The sequence below is a fragment of the Apium graveolens genome, chromosome 4 (assembly GCF_009905375.1).
Source record: "Apium graveolens cultivar Ventura chromosome 4, ASM990537v1, whole genome shotgun sequence".
Taxonomy (NCBI): Eukaryota; Viridiplantae; Streptophyta; class Magnoliopsida; order Apiales; family Apiaceae; genus Apium; species Apium graveolens.
Window position 1 is genome coordinate 83,142,886 of NC_133650.1, and position 22,661 is coordinate 83,165,546.

The window sequence follows — 22,661 nt, forward strand, 5'->3', positions numbered from 1 at the left end:
AAGTTCGTGGTTCCCAACATCCCCAGCCATAGACCGCAGGGAGATCGATGGGATCGAGCTCCGTACCAGAGTTCAAATGAGGATGACACCAGTGGGAGGATACATCCTGGTAGTTGATGCAGAGCTGATGATTGCAGGAGCGATGAAGAGGGTGCTGACCTCACTCACAGTGATAGTGACTGAGAGACTAGTGACTAGATGTACATCTTGAAGGAGGCTGGGTGACTTGTCACCAATTTTGATAGGATAGCTTGTAGTAGATAGCGTTCCTAGCCCTTCAGGGTACACGACTTATGTATTTTCATTTCAGTATTCAGAACTTGTAGTGATAGATTGTAATCAGGCATGTATGAACTCGGCTAGTTATTTCATCCCCAAGATATAAATGGGAGATCTTATTAATATATATCTAAGCAGTTATTAAGAAATGATGTCTATATTATTGCACTTTATAAAACCTGCTAGATAATAAATGACATGCTTACATATGAATAAAATAACCCAACTGTTATAATTACAATTATGTTGACCATTTTCACTATCAGAACAATGCCACCCCGTAGAAGAGGAACCAGGGCACATCCCGCAGAATCTGTTAACCAACAACGAGCTGACCCAGTAGTAAATGAGGAAAGTGAAGAAGACCTAGACTATAATGAATATGATGAGGAAGAATATGTAGAAGATTAGGCTGAGGATACCCATCAGGGAGGGAACCCCATGAATGAATTTATGGAACTGCTAAGAGCAAATCTGAACCAACAGCCTATTCCACCACAGCCCCATGCTGCCCAACAGACTGAAGCTACTGCCTTTAGAGCCTTCAAATCTCTCAAACCCCCAGAGTTTCTAGGATCTTCCGATTCCATTGAAGCATGGGCCTGGCTCAAAGAAATAGAAAAATCCTTCGAGATACTAGGTGTTGAGGAATGACATAAGACCATTTTCGCTTCTTACATGCTGAAAGGAGAAGCTAACTACTGGTGGGAGTCCAAAAGAAACCTAGAAACTGATGCTGTGATTCCATGGGATAGATTTACCCGACTGTTCTTAGACAAGTACTTCCCTAGGTTTAGGGAAACCCAGATGGAGATTACGTTTCTGGAGTTGAAACAGGATAAGACGACTGTGGCATAATATGAGGCCAAATTTACTGAGTTGTCGAGATTTGTGCCTGAATTTTTGAATACCGAAAAAAAGAAAGCACAAAGGTTTCAGCTTGGTCTGAAATAGTGGATACAGAACCGAGTAGCAGTGTTAGAGCTAACAGACTATGCTACCTTAGTACATAAAGCCTCGATTGTTGAAGCTGGCAGTGAGCAGATTGTGAAAGAAAAGGAAAATAGGAAGAGGAAGATAGGAAGTAAAGGGATAGGAACCGGGAACAGGAGCCTTCCAAGCAGGTTCGTCAGGGGAGCGGTGTCCCAACCTGCACGAGGCCCCAGATTCAGAAAGGCCCCGAGTGAGAGCGTTGGCCAAGGCGGCGGACAATCTAGGGCAACATTTCATAGCCAATCACGTGCCCCAATCCCAGAGTGTCAAACCTGTAAGAAGAGACACCTTGGAGTGTATACCCAGACAAGAGCCCCTCTGAGATGTTACCGGTGTGACCAAATCGGACACATTACCAACAGCTGCACCCGGTCTATCGTAACGTGTTTCCAATGTGGAAAGGTAGGACACATGAAGAAGGATTGCCCAACGTTAAAGCCCCCAGCCTAAGGGATGAGCAAAGCTGCATCCAACCGACCCCCAGCTGCTAGGACCTTCAACATGACTATTCAGGATGCTGTCCGAAACACTAACGTGATAGCAGGTACCCTTTTGTTAAATTCCGAACATGCAAATGTCCTATTTGATTCTGGAGCAACCAAGTCTTTAATATCTCAAGATTTTGCTAAAAAGTTAAAACTTAATGCCATACCCTTATGTGAGATATTACGAGTGGAAATAGCAAATAAAGAAATAATTCCTGTAAATCAAGTACACCCTAAGTGCAAGTTGAAATTAGAAGGGAAGATCTTCGAAGTTGACCTAATCCCATTCGCGTTAGGAGAATTTGATGTAATCTTAGGAATGGATTGGTTATCCAGTAACGGAGCGCAAATAGATTGTGAACGGAAGAAAGTAAAGATAAGAGTGCAGAATGAAAAAGAAGTAGTGTTTAAAGGTCAACGACAAAACCAAAAATTTCTAACCATGCTTCAGGAAAAAAGATGATTAAGGAAAGGTAACGAGGCCTATTTGGCTTATGCGATAGATACCAAGAAGGAAGTCCCTAATATACAGGACATACCCATAGTAAACGAATTCGAGGATGTATTTCCAGAAAAACTTACCAGGATTACCACTTGACCGAGAAATAGAGTTCGCTATAGAGTTAACACCAGGAAGGGTACCAGTATCCAAGGCCCCATATAGGCTAGCCCCAGTTGAGATGAAAGAACTAGCTTCTCAACTGCAAGAATTATTAGATAATGGAATGATAAGGCCCAGTGTATCGCCATGGGGAGCGCCAGTACTGTTCATAAAGAAAAAGGATGGCAGCATGAGATAATGCATAGACTATCGAGAGCTGAATAAGCTGACTATTAAGAATATGTACCCTTTTCCCAAAATTGATGACCTATTCGACCAACTCAAAGGAGCTGTACATTTTTCCAAAATAGATTTAAGAACAGGATATCACCAGTTGAAACCGGAAGATATACCGAAGACTGCTTTTCGCACTATGTATGGACACTATGAGTTCTTAGTTATGTCGTTTGGACTAACCAATGCACCCGCAACCTTGAGGGATTTGATGAACAGAGTATTCAAAAAGTACCTGGATATATGTGTGATAGTTTTTATAGATGATATTCTGATTTACTCAAAGACAGAGCAAGAACATGCAGAACATTTGAGGATAATCTTAGAAATCTTGAGGAATGAGAAATTGTATGCCAAGTTCTCGAAGTGCGAATTTTGGTTGAGAGAAGTTCAGTTTTGAGGACATATGGTGAGTAGCAAAGGAGTTTTAGTTGACCCTGCCAAGATAGAGGCGGTATCTAATTGAGAAAGACCAACTACCCCAACAAAGGTTAGGAGTTTTGTGGGTTTAGCGGGATATTACCGAAGATTCGTGCAAGACTTTGCTAAGATAGCCGGTCCACTGACTAGACTTACCCGGAAGATAGAAAAGTTTGTATGGACAGAGAAATGTGAGGAAAGTTTTCAAGAACTAAAAAGGAGACTGGTGTCAGCACCAGTGCTCGCTCTTCCTGATGGAAAGGGAGAGTTTGTGATATACAACGGCGCATCGCTTAAAGGATTAGGATGTGTACTAATGCAGCACGGCAAAGTTATAGCATATGCCTCTCGATAATTGAAGGAATATGAGAGCAGATACCCTACGCATGATCTAAAATTAGCAGCCATAGTGTTTGCCCTAAAAATTTGGAGACACTACCTATACGGTGAGAAATGCGAGATCTACACTGACCATAAAAGCCTCAAATATATTTTTACTCAAAAGGAACTGAACATGAGACAGAGGAGATGGTTAGAGTTGATAAAAGACTACGACTGTGAAATTTTGTATCACCCGGGTAAAGCCAATGTAGTGGTCGACGCCCTTAGTAGGAAGGAAAGACTCAAGATGATAATGACAACGGAGGAGTTGATTAAGGAATTTGAGAAGATTGAAATTGACGTGAGAGTGACCGGTAAGGGAACAGAAGGATTATTTGAGATTAAGCTAGTACCAGAACTGACTGAAAAGATACGAGTATGTCAGGAAAAGAAGATGAGTGAGAAAAAAGGGACATTGACCGGTGAAGAAGTGAGATGCGAGAAGGATGAGAAAGAGATCATGAGGTATGTGTCGTGGATTTGGATTCCGAATGTGCAAGAATTAAAGGATGAGCTGCTGCACGAAGGGCACAACTCTAGGTATTCAATCCACCCAGGAAGTACGAAAATGTACCGTGACCTTAAGGAATATTATTGGTGGCCTAACATGAAGAGAGAAGTAGCAGAGTGGGTCAGCAAGTGCTTGATATGCCAGAGAGTGAAGGCGGAACATCAGCGACCTAGTGGACTATTACGACCCCTAGAGATTCCGGAATGGAAATGGGAGCATATAGACATGGATTTTGTGACAGGCTTACCAATAACAAAGACTAATCACGATGCCATATGGGTTATCATTGATAGACTGACCAAGTCCGCACACTTCCTACCAATCAACGAAAGATACACCGTAGACAAGTTGGTAGATATTTACTTGAAGAAAATTATAGTGAGACACGACGTTCCTGTAGCCATAGTGTCAGATAGAGACCCGAGGTTTAATTCCCGATTTTGGAGAAGCTTCCAGGAATGTGTAGGCACCAGACTAAATATGAGTACCGCTTACCACCCCCAGACTGATGGACAAAGCGAAAGGACTATTCAGACCCTAGAAGATATGCTACGAGTGTGTGCCATTGATTTCAAAGGAAATTGGGATGACCACTTACCCCTGATCTAATTTGCTTACAACAATAGCTATCATGCTAGCATAGGAATGCCCCTGTATGAAGCTCTCTACGGGAGAAGATGTCGCTCTCCCCTGTGTTGGGATGAAGTCGGAGAACACAAGATATTAGGACCAGAGTTAGTCTAGCAGACCAGAGAAATGGTAGGACTCATCAGGAAAAGATCGGTAGCAGCCCATGACAGACAAAAGAAGTACTCCGACCAGACCAGAAAGGATAGGGAATATGAAGTAGGAGATTCGGTGCTATTAAAGGTATCCCCGTGGAAAGGAGTGATGAGATTTGGAAACAAAGGGAAGCTGAGTCCCAGGTTCATAGGGCCCTTTGAAATTTTGAGGAGAATAGGACCTCTAGCTTACGAGCTCGCATTGCCTCCTAATTTACAACAAGTACACAACATGTTCCACGTGTCCATGTTGAGAAAGTACCATGCCGATGCACGACATATAATAGAGTACGAGCAAGTAGACTTACAACCAGACCTGACCTACATCGAGCAACCAGTAAGGGTAATGGACCAGAAAGAACAAGTGCTGAGGAACAAAATGGTGAAGCTAGTTAGGATCTTATGGAGAAATCAAAATGTTGAGGAATCAAATTGGAAACTTGAAGACGCAATGAGGAATAGATATCCCCACCTATTTTCTAATTGATTCCGGGACAGAATCCTTGTTAGAGGGGAAGACTGTAATAACTCGAATTTATGAGAGCTTGTAAAACGTTTAATGAATAGTAACCCTGACAAACGGGAAAAACTTTTGAGCCCACACTATGTAGTGCATGAGAAAATGAGTTTCAGAATTGATATTACGATTATACGTACCAAATGAGTGTATGTAAACGCGATTAGTTTTCGAAGAAAATGAACTTTGAAAAATGACCGTATTTACGACTTATCGAGGATTACGGGAATCACAATATAATTACGAGATTAAAATCCTACGGATTTATATTCAAGTAGGATAAATAAAAATATAAGGAATAAATACGAAAGGAATTACATCGCGAACATATTACGAGTAAGTATTACGGAGAACGTTTAAGTAACCGAGCGAACGCGTAAATGATTAAATAAATGTAACGCACTAACTAAACCATGGTAAGGAAGTAACCATGGTTACTTTATCAAATAGTGATCTAACCATAGGATGACCAAGCTAGCTAGCAAATAGTGTGCTAAGGAAGCTAACCTTATAGTTAGCTTGTAAGCTAGCAAGCTACAAAGATGTGTCCATGGATTTGGCAACAAAGAATAAACCTAAAATGCTATACTAGGAAGAATAAAATCAAGTTACAAGATATCAAGTCACCTTCCAAGAAGCAACCTATCCAAAGCATCCAAGAGAAGCAACTAAGGTAGTATAAATACCCCCTCACAAGCATCCATTCGGCCCTAATGCAAAAAAGGTGGAATTCAAATTCCAAACTCCAAGTTCAAGCTCTTGTAAAATCACCCAATTAATTCCCAAGCCTCCTAGCAACTAAAATAAGGTAAGAAAATTCTTTCATCTTTTTTTTATCAAGGTTTGATGGGTGGAATAAATTCAAGAAACTCACTAGTGAATAGTGTGAATAGTAACCTCTCTTTAGTTTCTTGATTTCAATGGTGGTTTAGGGTTCTAAAAATCATACCAAGCACTTCCAAGCCTCTACCATCCTCAATAACACATCTCAAGCTTTCAAGAAAGGTAAAAATCTTTGGCCCAACTTTATTTAAGGTTCACTTTTAAGATCCATTTAGTATGTGGTAGTAAACCTAGCTTACTAAGTAGTATTGATGAAATCTTGGTGTTTAAGTAAATTAAAGTTGAATGTTTTTGCCTCAAAAACATGATGTTCTTGAGAGGAGTTTGTGTGTTGATGATGATATGATGATTGTTGGTGGTTGTGTTGATAGTTAGGGCGTAAACGAAACCCCGATCGTAAACGTAACTTTGTTAAAACCAACAAATCGTAACTTTATGTTTCTGCAGAAAGTCCCAAAGGTTTAAACTGTAGATTCTTGAAAAATAACCTTTTTTAGGATATACAATGTTATAAGGATCGTTTAGGCGCTTGAATCGCTTGATTCTGATTTACGGATCAAAAGTTATGGTCATTTTAGTAAAAGTGATTTACGCGACAAAAACAGCTACGAATTTTGAAAATATAAAAGATAGACTTAAAAGTGTTCATAAATCATGAAATTTTTACAGAGAGTAACATATTTAGTTTCCTAACTTTCATAAAATTTCAAGTAAAAATAATGATTTCTCAATTGTATAAAAATATCGGAGCCGAGACCGCACGAGTAGAAACCGTAAGAATCCCTAAGCGGAGCCGACGACGATAATGAGAATGAACCCAAGATACTTAGGAAAATGAAGTGACCATAACATGAATATGAACTAAAGGAATGTTAAGGGTAGTATTAGTTGAGAGGGTGCATAATAAGTAGCGCATGAGTGCGAGTTCCCGTAAATTAGAACGGAACCTAACAAAAGGAAATGTGTTTATGGTTATAGATTTCCGAGCAGAACCTAGAGCATCCTCCACCTCGAGATACCCAGGCAAGTTTACAAAACCAACTCCATTTTTACTGTTGTGTTGTGAAAGGATTGTTTTGCTATCATCGCTTAAATACCATGTTTGCCATGATACGTAGTTGTTGAATTTTCGCATAATGTAGCGATGTTGTACGATAAGTATATATCTTGAAATATTTATTTCGCTTTAAGCATGACATATTATATAAGACCGAGAATCGGTCGGGATTTAAGATAAAATCCGGGAATCATTCCGGAGATATTATAGGACGGGTATAAGTCCATAGTAGTACGTTTTAAAGGGACTCATCGTTCATTTACGAAACATTAAAACACCTCGAACTTTTATTAAAACGATTTTCCAACGATCATATTCCCTCATCTATATTTTATTGTTCGGGTAATAAATATTATATACGTATTCTTTTATTATGGGAGTAGTATACTCCAACATTTATTTACTTCAAACCCGATTAATCACTATAGATTATTAATTATGTAGACACAAACTAGTTGAGGAATATTATTTTAAATAAACCTTTAAGAGAGTAAACTCATTCGAGGTATGATTAATATCAAATATCATTTAATTATTTATAGACTACTATTTAATTAATTATTATTTATTAAGGGGTTTATTATTGATTTAAAAATCATAGATCCTAATATAAAACATACTTTCTGATTTAGGAGTATCATTCGAATAATTTCAGATCGTCGATGAATATTATCCCGACTTATTATTATTTTGAATATAGTTTCAAGGAGAAAATTTTCCCCCTATTGATTATCTGTTGACAACGGTCAACTCACATCCTTAGTACTTCCTCTGAAACTTTCGGAAGTACATATATACATATATATACAGTAAATGTATGCCTATCAACAAGCAAAACGCTTGGAGGAACTTCGATGTGGTTCGAGTTCTCGAGACATGATAGGATTTCCTAAAGGACAAGGGAGGGGTAGAATCCAAGTACTTCGTGTATTGGATAGGCTATTGGTACCGTAGGAGACGGTATAATATGTACCTATGGACCTGCGAAGTGTGTGTATACCCGAAATGAGGACACATAGCCCGTATGCGGCAAGGGTGATACCCGAGAGATGACGGTTTTGTCCTTCTACTAGTAGAAAAGGTTACTATTTCCGTAGTACGACTGATCATCGTATGCGGTGGCTCCAGTGAATGTCCTAATTCTTCCAATTGGAATTGAGATGCAATACCGTAACCCAAGTCTAGGTTCTGGGATTACTATTAAGGTATTCGCAGGTTATTAAAACCCCCTTAATGAATTGTTTTCATAAAAAGGTGTGTATCACCAAGGAAAACTATTTTCGAATAAAGCATAAATATCATATATGATGTTATCATACAGTCATTTCCATACTGTACATTATTATGTTTGGCATTATAGCTCACACTTGTTTTCTTAAATTGACAGAACACAACAGTGAATCAAGATGCCTGCCATGAGAACCACAGCCAGGAAACGGGTAGGAAATGGCCAGCTGTTCCATAGATTGTTTGGTGCCGTGCCACAGGTAGTCAGAATAAGCTGGATTAGTTTTTCGTTGTTTATAGTTCGGCTTATTTATAAGTATGATTTATGTATGGTAAGAAACAAGAAACGTATATTTGGTCGGCGGACTAACCTTACCTAAAGGTCACTCCCCGGTAAGACTAATGATATTTGGGTTATAATAAAATTACTCTAGTTATGATGGTTCGTTTCCAAGACAATAACCTGTAAGTGTGTGTGATAAGTGTGGGGTCGTGATGTGTGAGTATTTATATATTGTAGTGCAAGTTGTGTGAGTTTAGATGGCGTGGCTTCCGAGACTCCTGACCCCGGATTTTGGGGCGCCACATCCAATATCTATCGTGTCTGATCGAGATTCCAGTTTCAATTCAAGATTTCGGAGACAATTTCAAGAATGCCTTGGGACTAAATTAAACATGAGTACTGCTTATCATCCGCAAACCGATGGGCAAAGTGAAAGAAATATCCAAACAATTGAAGACATGCTACGAGTTTGTGCGATTAATTTCGAAGGCAGTTGGGATGAGCATTTACATTTGGTTGAATTTTCTTACAACAACAGCTATCACGCAAGCATTGGAATGCCACAGTTCGAAGCGTTATATGGAAGAAAATGTAGATCACCAGTATATTGGGACAAAGTTGGAGAAAGCAAGGTTTTGGGTCCATAACTAATCCAACAGACTAAAGAAAAGATAGAACTTATTCGAAAACGATTGGATGCAGCAAAAAACAGGCAACGCAAATATATAGATCAAGCAAGGAAGGATATGGACTCCCAGGAAGGAGAGCATGTGTTACTCAAAATATCACCATGGAAAGGATTAACCAGATTTGGCAACAAGGGTAAATTGAAGCCACAATACGTCGGACCGTTTAAAATTTTGAAGAAAGTGGGAAAAGTTGCGTACAAATTAGCTTTACCGCCTCATATGCAACATATCCACAATGTGTTTCACGTGTCGATGCTTAAGCGATATAATCCTGATGTTAGGCATGTAATAGAATATGAACCGGTAGATATCCAACCTGATTTGTCTTTTATAGAACAGCCGATAAGAATTTTAGATCGAAGAGAGAAAGTATTGAGAAATAAGTCTGTGTCCTTAGTGCGAGTTTTGTGGAGAAACCTTATGGTTGAAGAATCAACCTGGGAACTTGAGAGTGAAATGTTAGAGAAATATCCTCATTTGTTTTCATAATGAGATTCTGAGGACAGAATCTTATTAAGGGGGAAGGATGTAACGCTTGGGAAATTTACGTCTGTATTATATCATATTTATAATAAATTATGTGTGTTAATGTGTCATTTATGTAGAATTAACTGTCAAACCCTAATTGCTATATGGTATGTGCATTCTGTGTCGTCCAGGCATTTTTCAGGTATTTTCTGGGTATTTTATTTCTTATTTATAGTTTCCATTTCAAACGTTTTACGACCCGAACCATGATTTTAAAGCATATATTTCAAATAAAATAATGGGCCTTATTTTTCATCAAACAGCTTTTACCATCGCATTATTCTGAACATCTAGACATTTTATAAATTTTCTCATTTTGCGAAAAATGACTTTTTCGAGCCCCATTGGGTGTTAAAAACCCCACAAAAATCACATTTTTATTTTTATAAAATTATAGGACTTTCATTTATACCATTTCTTTATATTTTTGCATTATTCACAATTTTTGGGAAATTTTGACATATATATTGTATATATAAAATATTTATAAATTAAATTTTAATACTCAAAAATTATAAAATTAGGGGCCTATTAATTTTAAAAAGTGTAGAATTAGGGCCTTAATTTTATTTAGGAGTATTAATTTCACTACTATAAATAGCCTAATTTTTATTTAATTAAAAATAATTAATCATTAAAAATCAGAAAATTAGTAAATTTCTCTACAAACCGGGTCGGGTAGAACAACTGCGGGTCGAAGAATCAATCAGTGATTTTGAACTGAATACATCATCAAATCAAGTGATTCCGGTAACCAAATCGAAGGTTTTCATCTGTACTTTCTGTTCTAGTATCAATTTCATGTTTTAATCCATAGTTTTTGATTTTCGATTTCTAGGGTTTATGTTCGAATTAGGGCTTTTTGATTCTAGGGTTATTATGATGTTTTGATGATTGATATAGTTTCCTGATGTGATTTACAGTTGATTCATGGTATTTAATTGATCAAACGATACCTAGATAGCAAAGTTTGATTATTAGGGTTTATACCGAATTTTCAAATTACAACTCGATGATTTCTGTGAATATTTGGTTCCTGATATGTTAGGGGTTAGATTGTATGTGTTCTTAGCTTCGATTTGTACTATTAAACGTTAAGTTTCATGTACAAATGAATGATTTCGATATTTGGCCGGATTTTGAAGTCGGTTTGGCCGGAGAACTGGTTTCAGGGATGTTTTTGGTTCGTTTTGGCCGAGAATAGATTGGGGTAGTTGCTAGGAATGAAAACCCTGTGAAAAACGAACCAAATGGTTCCATTTTTGACCTAAAAACGGGCTGCCGGAATCCTGGCCGGTCGCCGAATTTTGGGCAGATTCCGGTCATGTTCTTCATGGCCCGGAATTGACCCGTTTGACCCATTTCCAGAACCCGATTTTGATCCATTTCTGTCAGGGATGATTTTTTGACAGATGTTTCTGGGAATTAATTTTATTTTTATTTTATTTTGATAATAAAATCAGTTTTATTTATTTTATAAATTAATTAATTAATTATTTAATTAATTGATTTATATTATAAATAATTCTGAAATAGTTTCCAAAAATCAGATTTAATTTTTTTTCTCAATTATTTATTAATTATTAATTATTTATTGATTATTTAAAAATGATTAATTATTTTGATAATTAATCAAATAGTTTTTAATAAATCATAATAAATTTATTTTAATTCCAAAAATTATAGAAAAATCATTTCTAATTCTTATTTTTCTTAAATAATTATTTAAAAATTATTTTAGGGTTTAAAAATTAGTAATAATAATTTATATTGAATATTAAATTGAATTATCCGTGTTTAATTGATATTAATTAGACCGTTCGTCCGATTCGAGCGAAACGAAAGCCCTTTGACTCCGAAAAATGAATTCTTTTCATTAAAAATAATATTAAGACCTAATTTCTTCTAGAAATTAGTTGAATTTGTTATTTGCGTGATTATCAGTCGAATTGCGTGCCGAGACGAGTCTGAAAAATTTCAAAAATGGGAAACGAGTTAGTTAATGATCAGTTGAGCGGTCAGCGAGTCAATTTTTTATTCTAAAAATTATTTTAACTATAAAAATGATTATGTGCTTATGTGCTTTTGTGTATTATGTGGTTAATCGAGTCTTACTTGCTAATATGTAATATATGAGTCAGTCATAAGCGCATGGGTAAATAATAGGAACGTTGTGAAGTCGATTCAAGACGCAAATGAAGTATGAAATGACTAAACCAGTCTATTTCTCTAACAGAAGCTAAGCCAGCAAGGCAGATTGAGTTGGTGATAGACGAAGGTGACATACTTTTAGTGAGTCACGCAGAAGGCAAGTTTTTCCCATATTCAAATTTCAAAATAGTGATATTTCTTTAGATGTTTATCACGCTTGCACTCTTTTGATTCTTGTTCATAAACACTGATACACACTTGCTATTCTCTTGTTCATATTTCATTTTGATTCTTGATTTCTCCATTTCCTTGGATTCCTGATTCATATTCCATTTGTTACTCACTTATATTGATATATTCTGATGATTAAAATATATCAAAGCATACCGATTGTTCCGGTTGCTGTGTGATGGACTGGATAATGATATTTTGGGGATTAAGTGTGTCTTAATCCTAAGAACCGGAACATGACCGGTGCCTTGAGATGGGCCATAGTGCCTGGGTACCCGACTGGATCTATATATAGAGATATAGATCTGCATTATATTCTGACTGATTAGCAGGATATAGATGTGAACTTGTGTCCAGTTTAGTTCATTTGTACTCACCAGTAATGGCCTTCTTTCTATTTTCGTGGGGTTATATCTTTGCAGATATACCCGGGTTTCTGATTCATTTAAATTTCTTTAACACTGTTTATATTTTATGGACTTGTTGAGCAATTTTTGGCTCACCCTTTTCGTTGTTATCCACCTTATTGTTTTCAGTTTAGAAGAAATATGAAACCCATCAGGACTCGAGTGGTAAAGAAGCGGGTCAAGCCTCGGGATCCTCTCATACCCAAGGTGTTGATCCCAACCCAGGAAGAAAGTTTGAGTTGCCCGAACAAGTGGAGTGTAGATAGTTAGTGTGCGTGTTTGAATAAAAGATGAACTTAGTTTAAAACTGGTTAGATAATGTTTGTAATAAAGAAAGTTTGTAAATTTTGAGTTTGGTTTGTAATAAAGTAGTTAGTGGTTCTTGTTTTCATACTTCAACCTAAAAAGATCCTGGTTAGTATTAAAGGGGTTTAGAATTATTTCTTTATTATTTGTTAATCAGATTTTACAGGTTTGGTGAGTAGCTAGTAACCCCCAGACTTATACCCCGGGTCTAGAGGGCGTTACACGATGGCCGATTTGAATTCTCTCAGAATCCATAATAGATTGTCCTCATCACTACTTGAAAGGTCAGATGCAATAATAACAGGCAAAGTGGATACATCACCTAAAAAAGCATACCTCAAGTGTTCAGGCTGTGGTTTAAGCTCCAAAGTAGGTGCTTCCTCAATAGATGGTTTGAGCTTTCCCTCAGCATTCTTGAGATCAGTATTTCCAAGAGATTCAAATGGCATGTCTAGCTTCCGTTTCCAAGGAGAAGCATTTAGATATTGTAACTGCTCATTGCCTTCATCATCTTCACTGTCGAAATCCCCCAATAAGGCTTTTTCGAATACGTCAGACCTTAGCACATGATCAAGTTCTGAAGTAACTGTAGAATCGACCAAATCCAACTTGAAGCAATCCTCATCTTCCGTAGGGAATTTCATCATATTAAACACATTGAATGTCACATCTTGATCTTGCACCCTCATAGTGAGTTCACCTCTTTGCACATCTATCAAGGTACGGCCTGTAACCAAGAAATGTCTTCCCAAAATTATGGGAATCTTCTTATCTTCCTCGAAATCTAGAATGACAAAATCTGCAGGAAAGATGAGCTTGTCCACCTTTACTAGCACGTCCTCCACGATGCCTCGTGGGTATGTAATCGAACGATCAGCCAATCGTAGAGACATGTACATGGGCTTCAGATCTGGAAAATTCAGCTTTTTGAAGATAAACAACGGCATCAGATTGATGCTTGCTCCCAAATCACAAAGGCACTTGTCAAATGACAACTTATCAATGGTGCAAGGAATGGTGAAGCTACCTGGATCCTTAAGCTTTGGCGGTAACTTTTGTTGCAGCACGGTACTGCACTCTTCCGTTAGAGCAACGATATCAAGATCATCCAGTTTCACCTTCCTTGAAAGAATACCTTTCATGAATTTCGCATAACTAGGCATTTGCTCAAGAGCCTCAGCCAAAGGTATGTTGATGTGAAGTTTCTTGAACACCTCCAGAAACTTACCAAATTGCTTGTCCAGCTTTTGTTTTTGCAATCACTTAGGAAAAGATGGTGGAGGATAGAGCTGTTTCTCCCCTGTATTAGCCTCAAGAAGAGTGTGTTCAACAGTAGTCTTCCTTGGTTCCCCCTCTTTCTTCTTTTGTATTCCTTCTTCATCTACAACTTCAACTTCTACATCTTTTGCTTTTTCAGCATCAACAACTTTTCCAGACCTTAAGGTGATAGCTTTGACTTTCTCTTTAGCTTCCTTCCTGCCTGGCACTTCAGTATCACTGGGAAGTGTGCCAGGTTGACGATTTAGCAAGGTATTAAGAATATGTTGTGAACTTGATGATTTCATTAACAAAACACCTTAGTTGATTCAACTTAGTGAATTATATAGCACTCGACAGATAATCAAATATAGTCCGGACGGATGACTCAATATAGTCCGGACGGATGATGATTTGACATTTTATCGAGTGAGTAGCTTATGTAACAATAAGTCATGTAGCACATTTCTGCAAACACCTTTGTATAAATTTTGTAGTAGCATATAAGTCATGTTGACCGTAATTAGATATGCAGAATAGGTTGATTAATTATAAATCGATGATGTCCTGTAATTCTGCATAAATGATATGAAGTCAAGTTCCAAATAGCTACCCAACGGATGATCAACAGAGCTACCCGACAGATGATCGACAAGGCAACCCGACGGATGATCATGTACCCGACGGATGATCAATTCAAACATCTGTTGACAGTGACAACACAGTCACATGCGTCGAGTGTAAGCAAAAGAAATGTGGGAGCCTATTCAACTGGGTTTTTGAGAACAAAGAAACATTACCATTTCCATGCTATTATGAAGATATTCAAAGATGCTGGAATAGAGTAGTGAAGCAACATAATATTAGACTTGATAGGTTTTATTTTATTATCTTGTCTTACTACTGTGTAATCTTGGTAATATATAAACCAAGAGTAGAAAATAGAACAAAAACAAGACTAAGAAAGTATTATTCTCAGAGAAACAATTGTAAGATGTATCCTTAGCATTTCTCTGTAAGTTTACTAGTTCATATTTGTAAGCAGCTGTGTGCTATTCAAGCTACACAGGGTTCTCTTGATATATATTTTTATATATATATATATATATATATATATATATATCTGGTGGATGCAATCAAATCCACCAGAAAGTTTTAAAGACTTGTGTTTTTATTACTTTGTGTTTTGATTCATTTTAACTTGTCATTTCGCACTTTGCAAATCAAAACACTTATATATATATATATATTTTGAGTTAGAACATTTTATAATTCAGAAAAATTTTCAAGAATTCCATTCAACCCCCCTTTCTGGTAATTCTTGTTGCATTGTTAGGGACTAACAATTGGTATCAGAGCAAGCTCTTGAAGAATAAAGAGTTTAAAGATCACAACAAATAGCAAGTTGAACAAGAAGGATGTTGGAGTCAAGATTCCTTTTCTGGACAAAGATAATTACCATCACTGGAAGGTAAAGATGCATCTTCATTTACTTTCTCAAGATGATGCCTATGTGGATTGCATAGAGAGAGGCCCTCATGTACCAATGAGAGCTGCAACTGGAAATGGGCCATCGGTTCCCAAGCCAAGGCGTGAATGGTCAGATCCTGATATTGAACAAGTCAGGAAAGATAAGAAGGCCATGAATATTCTGTTCAATGGAGTTGATGGTGACATGTTTGACAATATCATCAATTGCAAAACTGCCATGGAAGTTTGGGATACAATTCAGATTATCTGTGATGGCACTGAACAAGTTAGGGAAAATAAGATGCAGCTGCTAATTCAACAATATGAGCACTTTCATTGTGAAGATAATGAGTCTCTCACTGACATTTTTAGTAGATTTCAAAAGCATAGTAGATTTCACTGACATTTTTAGTCTACCACAAAATGATGGATTTTGTGAAGAACTGCAAACTCAACTATGCCATGCTGGAATCACCCACCATTTACTGTGAGGTTGTTGAAGAAATGTGGATGACTGCAACATACAACTCAACTGATAAGACTATCACTTTCACTATTAAAGGTAAGGAATTATGTGTTAATAGTGATATTGTTAAAGCATGCTTCAAGTTTCCTGATAATACTATCACTACTCCACACACATACACTGATATTGTTAATATGCTTAATTCCATGGGCTATGCACTCTCTACTTTTAAATTAAGTGAAATTAGGAGGTTGGGTCTTAGGAAGGAATGGAGTTATCTGTGTGATGTAGTCACTAACGTATTTTCTGGTAAAATTAGCAATTTTGATTCAGTTAATATCTCTATGCTTAACATGCTTTACATGCTAGTAACTGATAAATTTTTCAACTTTAGTGCTCTAGTCAAATTTGAGTTGGGATTTAAGTTAGGGGAGCTAAATAAGAGGGGTAAAAATGTTTACTATGCTAGATTTTTAATGATGTTTGCTAACCACCTCTCTGAGGATATTGTACTTGAGAACCCAACCAACAAGTTAGATTGTTGGGTTCAAGAAAGGAAAATCATTGCAGATTTGAACAGGGCAAACCATCACAAAGAGGTGCCACTCTTCTACTTCCCAGTAATGGAAGCACCTCAGGTAAGTGAGGTAATTTCCACTGTCTCTACTCTTCCAACCTCACAAACTTCTTTGCATTCTAGTTTAGCAGTGGCATCTGTGTCATTGACCCAAAGTTTCCTACCCAAGCTACCAAATCCAAAAATTCAAAAAACAAAGACAAAGAAAGCCCCTTCTAGTGTCTCTCAAAAGATGCTAGTTGTAAAATCCACCAAACCTAAAGAGGGGAGTGTGAAGGTGGGTAAGAAAGGTGAGGTACAGGGTGAACATCAAAGAAACCCTAAGGATAAGGTTGGAGAGGTGAGTGTTTCCCAGCCTAGCCACACTGCAGTTTTCCAACAAACTGCAGTGCTTAATAAGGATATAAGCTCATTACTAGTTGCATCCTCCCAAAAGGATGTGACTATTGAACGTAGCTCTCAGCCAAGAGCACAGGCCAAAAGGGTAAGGGACACAAGCTCACCCCAAACTTACACTAGAAAGAAGAAATCAAAGACCCTTGGGGATGCACAGGGTTTACACACTGTGCAAACTGGTGCTAAAGACATAGTCACTGCACCTTCTCAAAGTCAGGTTGATGTGGCTCCAATAAATGTGGAGTCACAGCCAAAATCTCTAATAATAGAAGCACCTGAACACCAAATTCTCCCACACATTCTTTGGATGTTGACATGATAAACACATCACTTCCAAATTATCCATCTTTAACTCTCATGGAGAAGCCAAAAATCCAAGCAAGTGAGCATCATCTTCTAGATGATTTGTTGGCTCACTTTCCATTTCTTTCTGAGACTGTTGAGACATCTGTGCCAAAATTTTCATCAATCTGCACAGAGTCCACAATAGTCTCCACTCCAAACTCATTTATTTCTACTCTCTCGATGGATATTATTCATCCGTCGAGTAGTGATTGTATCCCGACGGATGTGCCTAACACCAGTCATCCGTCGGTTAGCAAAATTACTACCCCGATGAATATTCCTTATCCGTCGAGTGTCTCTGTACAACTTCAAATTTCTTCAATTATTACAAGTGCAGAAGACTTAGTAGTAGTGCAATCACTCCTAGGACTGAGGGAAGGGAGTGAAATGAGTGAGAGTCTGGGTTGCTCCCAGGAAAAAGGAGAGGAAAAGAGTGAACCTATGTAGTCCATTTCTTCAGGACTGAAAAAAGTGAGTGTGAGGAGTCCCACCTTAGATGGTGAAGGTGAGGGTGTGAGGGTGGGGAGCCAAGGTGAGACCTTGATGCAACAAAAGAGAGATCATGAGAGAAATGCAGGTACAGGAGTGGTAAGGGTGGAAACCATTACAAGTGAGTCAATGAATGTCAATGATGTAGAAAGGGAAAGGCTATTTCAGCAAGAATATCAAGCTGTTATAGATTCTATTTCCCTGGATGCTGAGACATTTACTCACCCAGTGACAGCTTACCAAACCCTAGCTGTACAGGGAAATGAGGAGCCTGAAATATTGCTGAACTTGGTGCATACTACACAATCTTTACAGAGAGTAAATAATGCAATCATTGCTATGCCTTCCAACATTGGCAGTGATTTTGAACTGGATGAAACTTCTTTTGGGGATGTTGGTGGGGATGATGAGGAAGATAGCATGAGCATAGGGGGAGATGCAGATGTTCCTTCCTGGATGCTAATAAAATAATGCTCCTACTCACATCTCCAATCAACACTATTCAAGCTAATTCATGACACCCAAGCAGCCATTCAGGCATCTTCTAATGCCAGCACAAAGAAGCTACTCACAGCACATCTTGAAGCACTCCAGTTGCATAAAATTTAAGCCCTCCAACACAGTCAGAGTGTGGATTCAATCAAGCAAGAAATTTCTGGAGAGAAGCAGGATGTCATAGAAAGGTTGGATGCTAGACTTCCTGCTACCACCATGATTGAAATAGTTCAAAAACTAAGGAAGGAGGCTGATCTCAATAGGAAAGTTGAGCCCATGGACTCAAGATTATCTGCTGTAGAGAAGTCAATGCCCAAGATCCTTAACAATCAAGAAACTCAGACTACACTACTCCAACATTTGGTGGCTGCTCAATTCCCTCCCACACAACTTGATGATAACGAAAAGGGGGAGAAAGGCTTAAGTGAGGGGGAGAAACAGCTCAACATTCAAGTTAGAAAAGTAATTGTGCCTACAATTGCTTTTACTAAGCCACCAACTAAAGACAATATTGATCTGATTAATGAAGCAGCAACCACATTGAGAGCAGCTGAAAAGAAGCAGTTGAGCCCAATCAACTGGGAGAAAATTGACGAGGATATTTAAAAGAGGTTTGGGCTAGCAAAGAAGCCAGAAAAATTAGCCATTCATCACTCTCAAGTCAGGAAGATCTCTATGAATGATGTGAGCATGAATAATCTAAAAAGAGGACAACCATCCTGCATCAAATCTCCAAAGGTTGAGCTAATTTTGAAGTCAAAGGTAAACTATCCTAAACCTTCTCTAAAGAACCCTTTGGATACAATTTATGAGACACCAAAGCCTGATGAAAAGAAACTGTTGTCAAGATCTATTGCATTCTACAAGGATCCAGCTGATTCAGCATTGAAAAGAAGAATTGCCAAGGTTTTCAGGAATGGTAAGGAAATTTGTGTGGTGGCTGGACACCCTCAATTTGCTGAAGCAAAAAGTGAAGAAAAGGCAAGATTGAAGCAAGAAAAGAAGCAAGCTGCTCTAGATGCTAAAAAGGTTAAACAAAAAAAGGAGCAAGCTGCTATCTTGGCCAAGCTGCAAGCTGTGAAACCTACACAACAAATTCCTGAACAATCATTTGAAACCACTGAATCTAAGGAACTGAAAATGCAAGAAGAATTACAGCAGAGAAAAAGTTTTATATACAAACTTCATGTAAAGAGAAAAGTGGACTTTGATAAAAAGGAATTGGAAGAACAGTTTCCCAAAAAGTCTACATCTGCAATAACTCAAACATCCATGCCCTCTGTAGCACATGAAGAATTCAAGATAGATCCATCCAAGAATTTTCATGGTGAACCTATCATTCCAAAGGATAAGCCAATAGACTGGGATAGTCTACCAATACATGAACTCAATCTACCTCACTTAATGAAGCCAAAGAAGACAAAGACTAGAGCAGTGAAGAAAGTGAAGCCCTCAACTCTCAGATCCAAGTCCCTAACCAAAGCTTAAATCGAAGTCAACAAGGGAGACATCATGTACATCTGTGACATCAAGGAATTCTCAGATCTAAACCTCTATCTAGATGAACTGGAAGAAGTTAGAGGGATTGATGCTTACAGGAATCTACCTGAAAGGTTAGTATTCAAGTACAAAGGAGGAAAAGAGATACAATGGCCACTTCACAGGATCCTTCAAGAAAACCAATCTGTGCTGATAAAGGTTTATTTATCATTTAAGAAGAACTTTGGATTCAATGTGACAGCTCGAAGACTGGTTCTAAAGAAGATTGAAGAACTGAGGAGTATTAGAGGCAAAGATGCACTCCCAAAGACTCTAACTATTAGGGCACTCCCAAAGACTCTAACTATTAGGGCACTGCATTTACCTTTGCATTTGTGTGAGTTGCCTTGTGGGGATATCTTCTCTCTGTTTATTTTTAACAAATCTGAATTTGAACTAATGCTTGACACTTTTTGTAAATCTGACATTCCTATTGGTCTCTGTGATGTTAATTGTGGTATTCATTTCAAACACTTCACTGACACATTTCAACATCTTGCTCTAATCATTAGGGAAAATGTTATGCCAAAACCAAATCAAAGTAAGTACTTTGATTTCTTTGATATGAAAATCATGTATCTTTTATGCACAAACAAAATTCACTTCAATATATCTTATGTTATTCTTCTAAACATGATCAATGCACATCTTGTAGATTATATGCCTTATGGTATGGTATGCTAATCTCATCCTTCTTTGCACTTTGCAACATTAACATGCTTGAAGCATTTTCTAATCTTGCTGATTCTCAAATCACTAATGAACAACAAAGCTACCCGATGGATGATCAACAAGGCAACTCGATGGATGATCATGTACCCGCCAGATGATCAATTCAAACATCTGTTGACAGTGACAACACAGTCACATGCATCGAGTTTATGCAAAAGGAATGTGGGAGCCTATTCAACTGGGTTTTTGAGAACAAAGAAACATTACGATTTCCATGCTATTATGAAGATATTCAAAGATACTGAAATAGAGTAGTGAAGCAGCATAGTATTAGACTTGATAGGTTTTGTTTTATTATCTTGTCTTATTACTGTGTAATCTTGGTGATATATAAACCAAGAGTAGAAAATAGAACAATAACAAGACTAAGCAAGTATTATTCTCAGAGAAATAATTGTAAGCTGTATCCTTAGCATTTCTCTGTAAGTTTAGTTGTTCATATTTGTAAGCAACTGTGAGCTATTCAAGCTACACCGGGTTCTCTTGATATATATATATATATATATATATATATCTGGTGGATGCATTCAAATCCACCAGAAAGTTTTAAAGACTTGTGTTTTTATTACTTTGTGTTTTGATTCATTTTAACTTGTCATTCCGCACTTTGCAAATCAAAACACTTACATATATATATTTTGAGTTAGAACATTTTATAATTCAGAAAAAATTTCAAGAATTCCATTCAATACCCCTTCTATAATTCTTGTTGCATTGTTAGAGACTAACACAAGGAATTGACTATTTGTCCAATTTGATTTTCCAAGGTCTTGATAGAAACAGCCTGACTTTTGCACAACAATTTTAACTCCTCAAAATCAGCACTAGAAGGTGGAGCAGCACCCCCTTGTTGAGGATTTGGTTGCCTTTGAGAAAATTGCTGAGGTTGCTGGAATCCAGGTGTATTAAACTATTTTTTTGTAGCTTACTGATATGACTGCTGAACAACATTCTGATTATTGCTCCAGCTGAAATTGGGATGATTTCTGTTATTAGGATAATAAGTAGCGGGCATAGGCTGCTGCGGTTTCTGAAAATTGTTCACATACTGAACAGATTCATTAACAAGAGAACACTGATTCATAGCATGTGAGCCTGCACAAGGCTCACATACAGTAGATAATTGATTTACGCCATAGTTGGTTAAAGAATCGACCTTCATGGTCAGCGCCGTGAGCTGTGCTACAATAGTTGTAGCTGCATCAACTTCCAGAATACCTGCTACTTTCTCAGGAATAATCCTTTGAGTTGGGTTTTGATACTCATTTGCAGCCATAGTTTCAATGAGATTATAGGCCTCAATACAGCTTTTAGCCCACAAGGCGTCTCCAGAAGCTGCATCGAGCATGGGTCGAGATTGGACCCCCAAACCATTGTAGAAACCAGTGATCACCATCCAGTCAGGCATACCATGATGTGGACACTTTCTCAACATCTCTTTGTAGCGCTCCCAAGCTTCGCACATAGATTCTCCTGGTTGCTGTGCAAACTGAGTAAGAGCACTCCTCATAGCTGCAGTTTTGGCCATTGGATAGAACTTCACCAGAAACTTTTGCGCAAGATCTTCCCAAGTAGTGATGGACCCATATAAGAACCCAAATTTTTGACATCGGTAAAAGACCTTTATGAATAGTAATATAATAACTTGAATTTTTGAGACCTTGTAAAATGTTTAATGAATAGTAACCCTGACGGACGGGGAAAACTTTTTAGCCCACACTATGTAGTGCATGAGAAGATGAGTTTCAGAGTTGATATTATGATTATACGTACCAAATGAGTGTATGTAAACACTATTAGTTTTCGAAGAAAACGGACTTTGAAAAATGACCGTATTTACGACTCATCGAGGATTACGGGAATCACAATATAATTACAAGATTAAAAACCTACGGATTTATATTCAAGTATGATAATTAAAAATATAAGGAATAAATATGAAAGGAATTACGTCGCGAACCATTTACGAG

The 22,661-nt window shown here is 37.6% G+C and overlaps 1 non-coding gene across 1 annotated transcript; it reads left to right on the plus strand.

Moving 5' to 3' along the window:
- Positions 1 to 22,097: 22,097 nt before the first annotated feature.
- Positions 22,098 to 22,204, plus strand: LOC141722150 (small nucleolar RNA R71). The gene has a single exon (XR_012575178.1). It is a non-coding gene; the product is annotated as a small nucleolar RNA R71 (small nucleolar RNA).
- Positions 22,205 to 22,661: the final 457 nt, after the last annotated feature.